The sequence below is a fragment of the Mus caroli genome, unplaced genomic scaffold (assembly GCF_978045245.1).
Source record: "Mus caroli unplaced genomic scaffold, Mus_caroli_1 scaffold_9, whole genome shotgun sequence".
Classification (NCBI taxonomy): Eukaryota; Metazoa; Chordata; class Mammalia; order Rodentia; family Muridae; genus Mus; species Mus caroli.
In genome coordinates, this window is record NW_028227264.1 from 85,124,345 (window position 1) to 85,140,368 (window position 16,024).

Here is a 16,024-nt window from a genome sequence, read left to right on the forward strand (position 1 = left end):
TTCAGCTTTCTGGGCCGACATCCCTTCAGGGAAGCTGCTGGCCTAGATCACTTGCTTTCTACCACTACACCACTGTCCCTGCCTTCCACTCACCTTCAACCGCAAGGCTACTGCCATTCGTGTACCAGCTTGAACTCTCAGGCCAAAGCTGATCTGATCCTTCAGATCATTTCGAGTATCCGTTTCTTCTGCCATAATGTCAGCACAGTGATGAGTAGATGAAGTCTCAGGCAGTAGGGTAGCGAGTTTGAGGACAGCAGGGAGAGTGAAGGTCATTCGTTCAGTCAACAAAAAGCTCTGATAATGTGTCCATCGGTCAGGGGAACGGTTGGATAATGTTTTCAAGAGCATTAGTCAGCTATTGGTCAGGGGGCCTGACAGACCACACTTTCTAGGTCATGATGGGCCAAGTTTTGTCTCAGAGTCAATTTATCTGCGTCCTTGACCAGAAGCCACTATGTGCAAACAAGCAGGCCATCCTAGAGCCACCAGGTCTACACACTGAGGCAGCTGTGCTCTTCCAGCCTGGTAGATGACAACTAGGCTGAATTGGGCCATGAATCTTGCCCTCACACAATCCCTCCCATTTTCCTCTTGCTTTCATCCTAGATGTAGAGGATGGAGGGATGGCAGTACGCCCTGGAACCACCCACCACACCACCCTAAGGCCACTGTACTGCTCTGCTGCCCTGCACTGTTATTCTGTAAATGGTGACAGAGAGCAAGGCAATCACAGTACTATGGGTCACAGAGGCAATGATGTGACTATGTGAGCCTACCACGGGTCATTTTCTTTAATTGCATCACTCAATTTCTAAAGTTGGAATTCCTGAATGATTCTCTGTAGGTTTCATGTGGCTGAGTCCTGGACCTATAAATTAATCTGAAAAATTCCTATATCAGACAATTTGTCTTGGAATTCATTCTGGAGTGGTATCTGTACAGTTTTGAGGTATGGGATTCTGTATTTCATAGGGATGAATCTTGGAAATATCAGGCCCTGAGACTTGTTCCCTGTCATCATAGATGTAGAGGATGTCAAACAAGTTTGAAAAGGGTCAATAACCACAAAGTAGAGAAATGCACCTTTAATGTCAACAGTAGGTCCAGCCTATTTCCAGACTCTTAAATGGGTAAAAATCTTTGTTACCCTGTGTATAGTGGGATATCACCAGCACATGACACAACGTCAGGACTTGCAAAGTTCTATAAAATGAGGTATGTGAGGAGGACTGTGGATACCTGGGCACAAGATTTCTGAAACCGGTATCCATGGAGGAAAAAGTTTCACAATCATAGTCCTTGTTGTAACGGCCTCAGCCACAGGCTTCTTCTGTCAAGTGGGACCTTCTTCCTCTTCTATTATTTGGAGGTAACCTCTGACCTGAGTCTGTCAGACTCTCTCTATGCTGGAATGCCTGAGGAGACTTTAATCCTTGTACTTTTCTACTGTGCACAAGTGCTTTTCAAGTGTTTCCTAAAGGTGTGACTTGTTGTTATGGTGGCCAGGGTTCTTGGCTGTAGTCCATCTTCTAAGCCCGGCCTCATCAGCTAGAACAGTCTGTTCAGTATCATGAGACTGAATATGGAGAACAAAATGAAGGATCTTGTGAGTTGAGAGAAGAATGGATTTCTTGCCGAAGATATTTTCCCAGGTCTTTCCCACCAGTCTTTGCACCCCCCAGATGTGCTAGCACTGCACCAATGCATAAGAATTCCGTTGCTTTCACAAAGGAACTCACACAATATGTACTCACTGATAAGTGGATATTAGCCCAAAAACTTAGGATACCCAAGATATAAGATACAATTTGTTAAACGCAGGAAACTCAAGAAGAACGAAGACCAAAGTGTGGACACTGTGCCCCTTCTTGGAATTGGGAACAAAACACCCATGGAAAGAGTTACAGAGATAAAGTTTGGAGCTGTGAAGAAAGGATGGACCATCTAAAGACTGCCATATCCAGGGATCCATCCCATAATCAGCTTCCAAACGCTGACACCATTGCATACACTAGCAAGATTTTGCTGAAAGGACCCAGATATAGCTGTCTCTTGTGAGACAATGCCGGGGCCTAGCAAACACAGAAGTGGATGCTCACAGTCAGCTATTGGACGGATCACAGGGCCCCCAATGGAGGAGCTAGAGAAAGTACCCAAGGAGCTAAAGGGAACTGCAACCCCATAGGTGGAACATTATTATGAACTAACCAGTACCCCAGAGCTCTTGACTCTAGCTGCATTTGTATCAAAAGATGGCTTAGTCGGCCATCACTGGAAAGAGAGGCCCATTGGACTTGCCAACTTTATATGCCCCAGTACAGGGGAATGCCAGGGCCAAGGGGTGGGGGTGGGTGGGTGGGGGACTGGGGGGAGTGTATTGGGGACATTTTGGATAGCATTGGAAATGTAATTGAGGAAAATACCTAATTAAAAAAAAAAAAAGAATTCCGTTGCTATACTTGTCCCTGTAACCTGAAGTCCAAGTTTTTGCTGGAGCTCTCCTGTCAGGAGAATCAGAAGCTCTCTGAAGTGATAGCCAAGGAGACATGCAAGAGCTGATGGAGACTGTGACAGAGAGGTTGTGGGAGCTCTCTTCACTATGCCAGTCAGGCTCTTTTGGAAAGAATTAACTTCTGCCATACCGCCTGTACAGAGTCATCCTAGATACCCGGTGGCTAGTGACAGGGTCCTAGGACCCAGAAGGTCTGGTGTTGGTTGCTTGCTCTTCTGCACTGTATGAACAGGTGAACAGCATGACATCTCCAGGTCTTTGTTCTCCTCCCTACAAAGGGGCTAAGAATGGAAACATCCAGTTAGGGGTGTTCTCCTGGGCACAGCAAAAGTCTAATCACTTGTGGTCAGACTGTGATTGGGGAGCAGTGCAAGAGCTTCAAGAATGGAGTACATGAGTACAGAGAATGTGAAGACCCTGTGTGCTGTGTGCTCCGAGGGGGGAAAGAGAAACAACTACCCCTTCAGGGATCCTATACCCAGTTACTCAGTACATCACCTGTGTTATTCATGTACAGAAGGCAAACAAAGAGACCCGCATGTAGATCCTGTAGCCACCCCACCAAAAGTTTTCCCCTGGAGACTCAAAAGCTCGAGGCCTGGGACACAAATATGAACACATGCAGGCTTGAAGATGATGACCAAAAGGTTCTTCCTCCATAGCTGAAAAAAAAATGTCCCAACATTACTTCTGAGGAGTACCCACTCTATTATACACAGCCCAAAATTCATATACCAGAGATCAGATTTTAATGTGGCTGTGTCCTCTCCATTTCCCAGTCTCTTAGGAGCATCATGAAGTAAAGATGAGACACTACAGATATGCCACTGTCCAGACATGTCCTCCCAGACCGGTACCTTCGTAAACACACAGGCAGGGTCCAAAAGCCCCAAAATCCCTCTGAAAAGTTCTACCTCCTTTGTGCAAATGGGTGTCCAAGAACAATTTTGAATACTTACTTAACAGTTTAAGTGTCAAGATCATCTCATTACATTTTGATAAAAGGTGCTTGGAATCTGCTTATCATGGACCAACAGAGATTCATTGTTCCAATCACTGGCAGAGCAATACCATCCACCAGGATTGGCTTATGATAGCCCACAGATGTTATTCCCATCCAAGGATATTCTATTTTCTGGGAAATGAATTCTTAGAGCTGGTTGGAAAGTTTATGGATGATGATAAATTTTGAGATGAACTCTGGAGGGATCATATGACATGGTGATACCAAAGGCAGGGATCAAAATAGGGCACCGAATGGTGTAAACAGTTAACTTTCAGCATCCTAACTCATCCACCAACCAATAGATTGGAACTTAAAACACACTAGACTGCATCTTTGACCATAACACATGTGGTTCAAGTTGAAAAGCTGTGAGAACGTAGTGAGGAACAAGCCAGCTAAGTGTCAGGTTCCTACCCTGTGCTGCTGTTCACAGTAGAGCAGTGTGTGGGTAAAGCATGACCACTGATTTGAGACTGTGTGCACCTGTCCTGCCTCACTCTGTTCAGGAACTCTGAACTCAGGAAAACCCAACAACTCACTCAGCTTCTAGTTAGGGAAAATGCCAGCAGACTCCTCATTGCAACACCATCCAGGCTTTGTAATATCCCATATTTTGGGGCAAGGCTGCCACTGCAAAGAAGGGAGCATGCTATAATCCAAGAGCCCTCAAGAACACATGAAAGAAAAGGATGCTAAAATCCTAAAGGATGACAAGTAAACTACAAGAAAAGGATCATTCATGGCATCTAGTAGTAGCATTTGCTTTTATATGTTTGTGGGAATGCCAATGGCTATTGTAGATTTGTCTTTCAGCCCTGGGTAAACCCAAAATCTGAAGTGCAATTCTTTGGACTCTGCATGGCTAGGCTCAAGTCTAGACTTTTGCAAAGTACTATTTAGTCACCCAAGTTTAAGCATCACAGATTTGAACACATCACTGGGAATTTGATAGGATTTATCAACTTACTATGTGTCTTAGTCAGGGTTTCTATTCCTGCACAAACATCATGACCAAGAAGCAAGTTGGGGAGGAAAGGGTTTATTTGGCTTACACTTCCATGTTGCTGTTCATCACCAAAGAAGTCAGGACTGGAACTCAAGCAGGTCAGAAATCAGGAGCTGATGCAGAGGCCATGGAGGGATGTTCTTTACTGGCTTGCCTCCCCTGGCTTGCTCAGCCTGCTCTCTTATAGAACCCAAGACTACCAGGCCAGAGATGGTACCACCCACAAGGAGCCTCCCCCCTTGATCACTAATTGAGAAAATGCCTTACAGTTGGATCTCATGGAGGCATTTCCTCAGCTGAAGCTCCTTTCTCTGTGATAACTCCAGCTGTGTCAAGTTGACACCAAATTAGCCAGTACACTATGAGATGACAGCTAGGGTAAGAACCAAAGGGCACAGGAGGGAAGGACACTGGAGCAAGTGCAGAGATTGGAGAAGCTATGGACCCTATCCATACGCCCAGCATGATGCTGTCTGCCAAGACTCTCAATATCATAGTCGAGGGATTCAGGAGACACTGCAGCCATCTCCTGTGCAAGGGCATCCAGGACACACAGGAACTGGGCATCCAGATCTGCTTCCCATGGAGGTATCCAAGCAGCAATGTCAGACTTAACAGGGCTCAGCACACTCTGCCTGCCCAATTGAATTGTATGGAGACATAGATGGGGCCAATTTGTATTTGACCATGGTCACTCTTTCAGGCACTAGGTCCCCAAGCAGAGTCTCTTATTTGCATATGTTCAGCATGGATGACAGCTCTACATGTCCCTTTTCACCCTGGCTGTAGCCACACTTGCTTGCTGATTACTGCTAGTTCAGTTGCATCAGATATGACATAGGCATTATCTAACTAGATTCCTTCCACAGATGGTAAGTCAAGGAGCAGAGTTTAATCCTGCTGGAGTAGATATACATCTGACCATTGCAAGAGAACCCAGATATATGGACCTTTTTGATTTTTTTCCAATGAGAAGACATGAATAAAGACAGAGACTCTAAAATTCAGAGCTGATATGTACCCTCCCATACTTGCCTACCCTTTCACCGGGTTCTGCATCCGACCTCTTTCAGGGGAGCCACTTTCTTGGAGGATCTACGCTGGGTGTTTGTCTCCGGAGCCCTGGGGAAGCAACAAAGCCTCTTGCTTGTCTTTGAGACAAACATATACTAGCTAACAAGGACAGGTGGGGACTGAGGGGGCAAATAAAACAACCACTCTGTCCTGATCCACATCCCTGGTCCTGCTCATATTCTGCTTAGAGACAGGGCCTGCTTCCCCTCAAGCAATGGACTAGGGTCTTTCCTTGTTACTCCCTTGTACTACATGTATTCTGTATTCTCTTAGTGCAAATGTAGTCTCTCAGGCTTTCTCCCTCATTGTGCTAACTTAAACCTAGTGTGAGAAGGTTGTCGCCTTCATAGAATCTATCAAGGCCTAGAGTGTTTTTCGCCTCTGAGGCTTACCATGGAATAACTTCACCCCTTCCTGCTTCTTTTGACCTCTGTAAATCTCTCCCAGTAAAACAGCTTCCTTGTCTTCTTTTCTTTCTCTGCAGTGCTCTCTCTTATGTAGCCTTTTTCCCCCTTTCTACTCATGAGAGTGAGGCATATCTTCTTCTGTCAAATGTTTGTCTGATTCATCACTCTTCCTACCACTCAATTAGACATAACTTTCAAACCTTGTGCTACTTTCTACAATATTAGCATTACCTTCATCACTTGAGCTAACTGGTACTCTTCTTTGTGCTGGTAAAAGCAGGTGCATACTTCTATCCTTCCATCTCTGTCTGTTCACCCTGAATCATGAATGGAAGACCCCACGTCCTTTAGTGGACAGCTCTGAACAACCAAGTCAAACTCAGGGATGTCTAACCCAGGGGAGCAACATTGGTTGCCACCAAAACTCCAAAATTGCCATTTTGGAAATCTTTCCAGTGTGACTTCCCTTTGCTTCTGCCGAATGTTTCCATCAGGACCAGGCATTCTGCTTCATGCATGTATTCTGCACCAGCTCCTGGGCATCTTTCTTGTTTCCGGAGAATATGGCTGTGTGCGCTGATGACCACTGTACACTAGGATCACGTCCCAATCCCTGCTGTGCTCTCTGTCCAGTGACACTGAATCCTCAGGTGCTTCACAGTTATAGGTGATTTCTGAGTCTTTATACCAATCAGGTCAACCTGTTCGTATGTAGATCTCATGGAGTTTTAGAACAATAAATACCCCAAATAGGGCAAGTTGCAGAGAAAAGTAATGTTTGGGGGTTGTCTTCAGAATCTTTCTTGTATGCCACACATAAAATTTCTTCCACCTGATCAGCAAAACCCGTATCCAACATCTGGTCCTCTTTATGCAGGAAAACATGTTTTAAGTTTGGTAAGGTCTAGCTTGCCATTCTGCAAGTTTTCTTTATTACGGACCTGGGGTCCCAAACAGGATATCGATCCTACTCTGCCTTCATTCAATTTGACCTCTGTAGGGACTTCCACCATAAAAACAAGCTAGTGATAGCATTTTGTTTAAGTCCCTGAAGTCTTTCCTCACTTGTTTTGCTAATTCTCTTGTAGGTGCTGGACTAGTACCGGAAGGCTTGGCCTCTCTTCTTCTCTTGTAGCCCACATAGAAGTTTCTCAGTCAAAGGGATAGCAAAGGAGAAGGCCTTTCTGGGTCCTGACCATGATTGAGCAATTAAGTCTTTCCCTCTGTCTACATGGTGGAAAATCTTGGCTTGTGTAAGAAAGACGAAGTTCACCCTGGGAGCTCTGAGAAGCTTGACATTCTCTTCAGATATGGGAAAATTAGAAAAATCTCCTTCCTTCTGCTCCATGGGTATTTACTTTTCTGTCTCACTACAACTTTTTTTTGTTGGTCTCAACTATTTAATGCAAAAGTATAATAAAATGATAGGGGGTTTCAGGTTTTTAATATATTCTTGGATTGTTGGCCTTCCAGAGAGCATTATTTCCAACTGTTGAATACTTAGCTGACTGTTCTGACCCAAAGACAGTTTGTTTAACTTTGAAAAGACTTGGCTCCATTGGCTTTTAGCAGCTAATGTATCAAGAGAATTCAATAGAAACATGTCAACGTCTGAGCTAACAGAGAGTAACATGCCAGAAGCAGCTGGGGCAGACATGAAAGCAAACAATCCTAATATTACTTTTCCCTTGTAACAATATTAAGACTTGGACATGGTTATACATTCATTATTGTATTTTAAAGAAATCACACTCAAATAAATTTATATCATTGAAAGATGCACACATACCTTATGCCTGCTTAAGCACAGCTTTTTGTCCACCAGCCCCTGGCACATGTTGACAGAATCCTCTGCTTCTCAAGCTAATGTAGGTCTGTCTGTCTTTTTGTAGAAGATAACCTGAAACTTCAAAACTCACCAAGCTGGGACTCTGGTACTGGAGACACCAGGACAAAACCAGTGGTTCTCAAACTTGAGCTTGCCTGCCAGTCATGGGAATGGTTTGAAAATCACCCTGCTAGTCCCTGTTAATGAAGCCCCCAGATCTCTGCCTTGAGAGATTACCTGAGGTATGACTGTACTTCTGACAGTGCCTGGGGAACCCTACTTTGAGATCCACTGGCTCACCTAGGCACTGGGCACCAACAATCCCATTGCTGTTCAGTCACACCAGCTACTGTCCACTATTCAACTGCAGGGGGCTGTGTGGAGCTGGTCCTTTGACTGCATTGCTCAGCATCTTCTGTGTCAAGAGAAATCTGGGCCTGCTCACAGGGAACTCCCCTGCTAGCCCACAATGCACTTTACAACTAAAGCCATATACAGTATAATTGAAATGATTTACTTAATGCTGAAAAACTTACCCTAGTGGACAGAGCATGTAAAATTCAAAGGTATGTTTTTGTGTCGTCCTTGGCAATGAACTGTTTTCTTCAAAATGACTTCACTGTTACTTCTCAGACCAAACATTTTATGAGGTAAACAGGCTCTTGTACCTCAAGGACAGGTGACAGGTTCCGTGGTCACTCCAAGACTCTAAAGCAGGGTCTAGGATGAGAGCCCTGAGCATATGGAAAACAAAGGCCTTCCTCAAGTTTAGAAGGAAGGGATCCTATGAATCCTTGAAGGAGGCCCCAGAAACAAACTTTTCAGTGGGTCTGGAAAGGAGCCATTTCTGAGTTTGTTGCAAGATCACAAACAAAAGCAGCAGACAGGCTCCAAGGCATAGACAGGATGGCTTCTAGGCCCCCTGCCATACCGTAAGTAACTCGCTGAGCCAGGCTAGCTAGCATGTCTTATATTTAGTGAAAGGAGATCTGCAATCCTGGTGGAAGTCCTGAGTACCTACTGCCCCATCTCACCACTGCACCCTCTACTTTGAACTCAAAAGCATCTTCGAAGTCTGGTGTACTATAAGTGTTCCCAGAAGCGAAAGGCAGGACCCATCTGACCCCGTTTCCCTCCCATTAACTGCTTTCCCAATCACAAGGGACAGGAATGAGCCAGGAGAGCCTGTCCATGCAGCCCAGGCTGGGGCCAGGCTAAGATGAAGCAAACATTATTGAGGGCTTGAAATGACTGTTTTCAGGTAAGTGGAAGCTCATGTGGTCACTGTGTGCAAATGAGGGGCTCATCTTAAGTGGCTCAGTTGAGAGCAGGCCTGGTGGTTGTTTCTGGCCTCCACAGCAGAGGGTTCTGTGCACACCCTCTGCCTCCTGGTAAAGTGTGGTGTGCCTGGGTTGGACTTGGGGTGTCAGCTGGGGGGAGGAGGCAGCAGTGGCCTCAGCAAAAGGGTGTCATCAGTAGCCCTCCTGAGTAAAGCTTGTTTCACCAGGGATAAGTTGATGGCAGTTACACAGGGCTCCTGGCTCCCACAGCATAACAGCTTCTAAACCCACACAGAGAAAGGCTCATGAAATAAAGGGGACTTATCCAAGGTGGCAGGCAGTCTTCAGAGGAACACAAAGGCAAGCTGTCTTCTGAAAGGAAGATATAGACTATGATATAAAGACACATGCCCATCTCCCCCATGAGTCCAATTTAAGACTGCTACTATTGCTTTTTCCAGAGGGTCATGAAAAAAATCTAAGCCTTGAAAAATAATTCAATTTGTTTAAAAGAGAAACAGTGTTGGGGGAGACCCACAATCATTTGGATCACAAGCTACTTTAACATCATCTGGCCTCAGGAAACATCCCTGGATATCCACCCACTTTCTGTGAGGAAATTTTAAATCCTTTTTTTTTAGGACCTTGTCCAGATAACTGGGAAGGCGACTTTTAGAGGGGATCTCTCATCGCTTCTGGAAGTGATTTTTAATTATCATAGTCTTCACAGTCAAATAGCACGCAGGACTCAAATTCAAGGAACTACAGAGAACCTTTTTGCAATCTGACAGCAGCTCTAACCCAGGAAGGATCTCAATGGCTGCAAACTCGCTGTCTTTGCCATCCTCCTTCCCCGTTCTGGAGCTGGCCAGGTTTTTGTTCTCCTTCCTCCTCTTCCATTTGTTTCTGTCAGCCTCATATTCGGCTGACTCCTCCATCTTCTTAATCCCATTGCATGGGTACCGCTGCAGCTCTCAGATCATGGTGCGAAGCATCTTCTCCTTGTGCATGTTTTCCAATAAATCATCAAATTCTTTGCAGAACATGAACTGGTAGAGTGGCCATAGTTCAGCTGCAGAACTTTTTCCTCCTTGATGATCTTTCTCTTCAATGTCTTTCTTCATTACTTTCTTGTCCATGCCCTGGAAGGCTGGTACCACGTTATACTCGGGCAATATCATCCAGCCCTGCCTCATTCAGATTCCACACAGCATGTCTACATGGGCACTCTTGAGCTCGGTCTCCCTCCCTCCCTCCCTCCCTCCCTCTTCCTCCTCCTCCTCCTACTTCTTCTCCTCCTCCTCTGAGTTCACATATTGCCCACTGCAGAGCATCTCAGCATCTTGGTCATACTGGATCTCATAGTCATCTCCCAGGGCTCAGCCACAGAGATTTCCAATCTGGGCAAAGGTGTGGTAAGACTAGGCTAGAGAGGACCCCCACTGGGGGCTGGTGTGATCTGTCACCCAGTTGGGGATGGTGCCAGGGATGCAGACTTTGCCTAAGTTCCCATGTGTATACATGCTAGCAGAGTGCTCCAACATTTCCTGGGCAGTCCATGAAGCACCAACATGCGCAGCCATGCCCAGTTACTAAAGCTGAACTGCTCCATGGTGTCCAGCTGCCCTTGGCCTCAAACCCCGGAGTGTGAATCATCCACCGTCCAGCAGATGGCAGCCCTGGTAGCGGTGGTGGTAGCTGATCTGTGTGCTGGGCTAGAAGCACTCAGAGCACAGCTTGATGTCCTGGCACTCTGTGCAGCAGAAGCGCAGCGGGTTCACCTTGGCCAAGCAGTACATGCAGTACTTCTTACCCAGCTCTGACATCTACCCCTGCTCGCCCTCAGTGGCCTTACCAAGGTTCTCAAACTAGTGCCATCTGCTGGGCTCGCTGGGCTCTCAGTGCCTGCGCATTTGCAGGCCACCACCAAGGCAGCCCCTGTAGAGGTGCCTCTGGAGCCAGCCCTGCAGGCTGTGTCCTACCTCTGCAGCCATGTGCTCTCTGGTTCAGCAAGGCCACTGCAGCTGTCTTCCTGCCTCATCTCACCCACGCCCCCTTATCACTACTATTTTCTTTCTTCCTATTTTATTTTATTTTTTTAATTGGATATCTTAGTTCTTTACATTTCAAATGTTATGCTCTCTCACAGTTTCCCCTCTGCAAATCCCCCATGCTATCCATCCTTACTCTGCTTCTATGGGGGTGCTCCCCCACCCACCTACCCACTCCCACCTCACTGGCCTAGCATTCCTCTACACTGAGGCATCAAGCCTTCACAGGAACAAGGGCTTCCTTTACCAAGAGCTTCACTGGAGTTGGAGTTCGGCTTGTAATTGGACAGTCCATTCTTTAGCTTGGGGCTTTTCTCTCTGTCTCCATTTGCTTCCTTCATTTTCTTCATCTTCTTGGGCTTAGCCTCTTCTTCAGAAGGCTGTTCATTTTTTATCTCTATGGTTTTTAGCAGTGGCTGCTTCCTTCTCAAGGGGCTCCTTTTTCTTCTTGGAGGATTTGCTTTTAGAAGCAGTGTCATCTTGAGGCACCTTCACCTGCTTCTTGGCCTTCTTGGATTTCAGGTCTCCATGCCATCTTCAGAAGGCTTTTTCTTTTTAACTGTTTTCTCTTTGGAGGAAGCATCCTCTTCCATTCCTCCTGGCTCTTCTTTGGTCTTAGATTTTGGCTTCTCTTTTCTAGTTTTCTTCTCGCTTAGTTTAGGCAGCATCTCCATGCTTCCTCTGCCCAGTCTGATCCCAATTTAGAGGCAGGCCTACTGGTTTCCTCAAATGCTTGCAAAGGAGAGCAAGCGACAGAGCAGCCTTCAACTTGTGATCTAGCCTGCATCTTCAACAGTCCCTTCCCCTGGCATGCAATGACTCTTACTTCCCCTGAACTGTCACAGTGAGAGTTTCTATTGCTGTGAAGAGACACCATGACCCAGGGAATATTTTGCTGCCTTGTCATGTACAGTATTTTATTGTGGCTGGCTCAATGGTTGTGAGTTTCAATCCAAATTGTTATGGTGGGAAGCATGGCAGCCTCTAGATAAGCATGGCCCTGAGTTGCTGAGCGTTCTACATCATGTTCCAAAGGCAAACAGAAAACTGCCTTCCAGGAAGGAAGGAAGGAGAGTCTCCAAGCACACCCATACAGTCACACATGTACTCCAAAAGTGCCACTCTATGTGCCAAGCATGTGCAAACCACCTCATGCAGTTTCCCAGCTCTGTGACCTCCCAACTCCACTTTTTAGCCAACATTTGTCTTGATGTGAAATGATCTTTCTGAACATAAGTGCTTCACTTTATGGGCACCTTGCCTTCCCAGAAATTAACCTTATTGAGTACCGTGACAGGTGCTTAGATGGAAAGAAACAGGCCTGTGTCTGTGTGTGTTTTAGAGAGATTTTGTCAAAATTAGTCAATTGCTCACACTCAGTGTTTTCTGGAACCTTTCCTCAGGCTGCATTTCCAGCTGCATCAAACTGAGAAAGCAACGAGATTCCCAAACGTCAGCAGTCTGGGATTCCTGACCATGGTCACAATGAAATCCATTGCTCTTTCTGCTAACGCCCTGCTCTTCCCACCACTATATCATCATCATCATCATCATCACCTCCGAGCCAAGAGAAACCACCCTTTAGGTTGCTTTTCTTCAATATTTTCTCACGACGGGAGAAAAGTCATAAAACCCACTCTCAACACTAGTGTCTTCCACTATTCATATGTCTTTGCCCCTTTTGTGCCACACATTTCTTTCGGTCCTAGTGTCTGTCACATCTATGACAGACTTGTATTTTGTACACTGGTCCTCAATAGGCAGTGGATGTCCCAGGGCAGAGCATGAAGAAGAAAGGGAGGCTGATAGACCTGCCACCTTGGAGAAAGGGGGTTGGTGGGCGGAACTTTGGGGGGATGGGCAAGTCCTAACTGTCACAAGCTGTAGTTTAACTTATATTAACTAACTACCCTACTGCCTGAGATGAGGTACTCAGATAGGCTGCCTTTATCTCCACATGGCATTTCTCACTTGGGGACAGGGTGGTCTCAAGATAGGGTTTCTCTGTGTAGGCCTGACTGTACTGGAACTCCCTCAGTGAACCAGGTTAGCCAGGAACTCAGAGATCTACCTGTCTGTCTCCCAAGTGCTGCAATTAAAGGGGTGCACCTCCACCACAGGACTTCCTCATGACATTTCTAACCATTTTTATACAAAATGTGGAGAGCCCAGTGACCATCCACAGCCACCAGGCACAAGGACAGGGGCAGATGGGAAGCAGGTCCTGTGGCCTAAGGGAACAAAGTTTCAGGTGGGCAGGAGAAATACATTTCAGACATTGTACACAGCAGGGTGACCCACATCCTAATGCAATCTTTTCTAAGATGTTCAGAGCAACTGCCAGCTTCCTCTGGCCCCAGCACCTTAAGGAGACAGCATGGAGACCTATAACCTCTGGATTTGAGGGAAGTGGGTAGGGAATCAGTCAAATTTGGATTCCTTCCAGAGTTAAATCATAATGTCTCCATATCTGTGTGCAGACCCCAGCCTATTGGCCTCCATAGTTGAACATTCAAGAGGCAGGAAGTATTGAGGCTGCAGTTGACCTGGCCCATGATACAAGTCCTGTACTGGATAAACTGCACAAAGAATGCTCTTGGGAAAGAATATGAAGGTGGCCTGAGGAAACAGAACTAGGAGTCCTCTGTCCTTTTCCAGAAGGCTGTCTAAAAAGCTGAAAAGGGAGTCTGGACACATTCCTGTCTCCAATTTATTTTTAATATAACTGAAATTAAGTATAGCAAATACTGAAACTTCAGTAAGCGCCTAGACAGACGGTGACTTCCATGTTAGGTGTCATCATACCTAAGTCAAGGCATGCAGGCAAAACACCAAGCCTTTGTCCTCAGCCTCTAAAAAACCTGCTGGAAGGTCTAGTGAAAGAATGCTGGCATGGGTGTACTCTTCTGCCACCAGGAATAACAGCTGTAAGTGAGACCTTTCTAGCGTCCAAAGTTTTGCTTGATGCACAGCCTCTGAGAATGTGATATGGCTATCCAAGGGAGGACAAGCATGGCTGAATGGGACAGCTCCCACATGCTGCTCTCTGGGAGGCCATATCAAAACACAGATCTAGGACAGTCACAGTGACCTCAGAGGACTAAAGAAAGAAAGGACAGTAGAGCAGGGTGAAGATACAGCCAGGTGCAAGGAAGCCCTGGAGGATGTGGGTCCTATGATTATGAAATTGATCCTGGTGGCTTGATAGTAATTAATGAACTTACAATTCTGTCTAGCTGGGCCCTCACCAGGTATCCAGAACTGCTGTTCTCCCCATCCCGTGCATGGGTCATGAAAGCCCAGCTTTCCTTGTGACAGAGGCTGACATCAGGCCCTGAGACAGTGAGCACCTCAGGAGGAAATGGTGGGGGAGGTGATACTGGTGGTGTTCTAGGTCTGCTGTGCCTATATAAAGAAGGAGGAGAGTATCTCAAGGAATGATAGGAATGTAGGGTTTGTTCAATTGGCTTCTGCCTTCAAAGAGGGTCTTCCTCCATAGAGGGACCTGGTGAGGATCTGTCACCTCTGATGAGACAGGCGCCCCATCATGAGTTCCACTATAGGCTTCTACCTGCAGAGAACAGTTAGCCATCAAGGTGGGATGTTCCTGACCTTGGGAGAAGAGAGGTGGAAAGGCGTTCAACAGCCTCTGAGGCTTCTCCTGCAACTTTGAAAAAGTGCTTCCCATAAGGAGAGAAGGCAGTACCCCTGAAGGAAGAGAAAGCACTGACATAGGATGAGACCTCAGGCTCATCAGATGTTTCACACCAAAAATTCATTCATTCATTCATTCATTCACTCACTCATTCTTTCTCTCCCTCCCCTCTCTCTCTCTCATACCTCCATCCCTCCCTCTCATATTGAATAAAACAAACAAACAAACAAACAAACAAAACCTAGCATGTGACCATGAACCTGGTCTCCAAAGTCACGAAATTTGTTGTTCTGCCTCCCATAGCAGGATGTTTTTGGATTCAGGTCTCTGAGCTCAATGCCCCTTTTTCTGGCAGTCACAGAAACTTTGCCAGACTGCTGCCTCCCAAAGCACCCAGCCTGCACTGCACTATGCTGAGCTTGCTCATCTGCACGTTGGTGGTCATGGGTTCTTTCCTTTGCTTGGGAGTCCCATTCTGCAGCTGTGCCTTGCTTCTCCTCAACCCCCAACACCCAGATGATCCTGTTTAAGCGAGCCGTAGACTTTATTAAATCTACTGGGGTCCCTCTGCTCTCTGGAAACACCCTGGAGGAATTCGGAAGTGAGTCTTCACATATTACTGGGAACCTGAGATGTTGGAAAAGCTGGAAGGCCCCGGCTAAGCTGCCCAGACTTGTCCTGCAGGTTACCCTCTCTAGGCATGAGGCATCTCCAGGTTTCTAGCAAGGGCAGAAATGATAGGGCCTCCTTGTGTACACATGGAAAGTACCCAGGGTCAAGCCTTCCACTGTACTTAGGGCATGAGCATAATGCTTGTTACTGTGCATTCCATAAATTCTCTTAACATGGGTCCAGGTTGAGTTCCCATAGAGGATTACATAGAGAAACTTCAGGAAGAAGAACTGGGTTACAGACTGAAGATTAGGGGAGGAGCCTCTCACTGAAATGCTGTCTCCCAGCACTTGGGAGATCAGTGAGAGTATCGGGGATGACAGGGAGGGGACACACGTTTAGGGCTGAGCTGGTCACTTTGTCCTCTATGTTTTAATATGAACACAAATACTCGACATACCCTGGCTGTCATGTTAAAAGAACAGATTTCCACACAGAGCTCATGGATTTATGTCCTGCAGCTTCGAAGGGAGGTGAAGCAATCATTTTTGAGGAGCAATGTACACACTAAGGAGCACAGGTTCAACTCA

General features: G+C 46.2%; 2 pseudogenes; both read right to left on the reverse strand.

Annotated features, from left to right (window-relative positions):
* Positions 1-6,221: 6,221 nt before the first annotated feature.
* Positions 6,222-11,841, reverse strand: LOC147002706 (nucleolar RNA helicase 2 pseudogene; annotated as a pseudogene).
* On the reverse strand, positions 9,694-10,942 carry LOC110304056 (transcriptional adapter 2-beta pseudogene; annotated as a pseudogene).
* Positions 11,842-16,024: the final 4,183 nt, after the last annotated feature.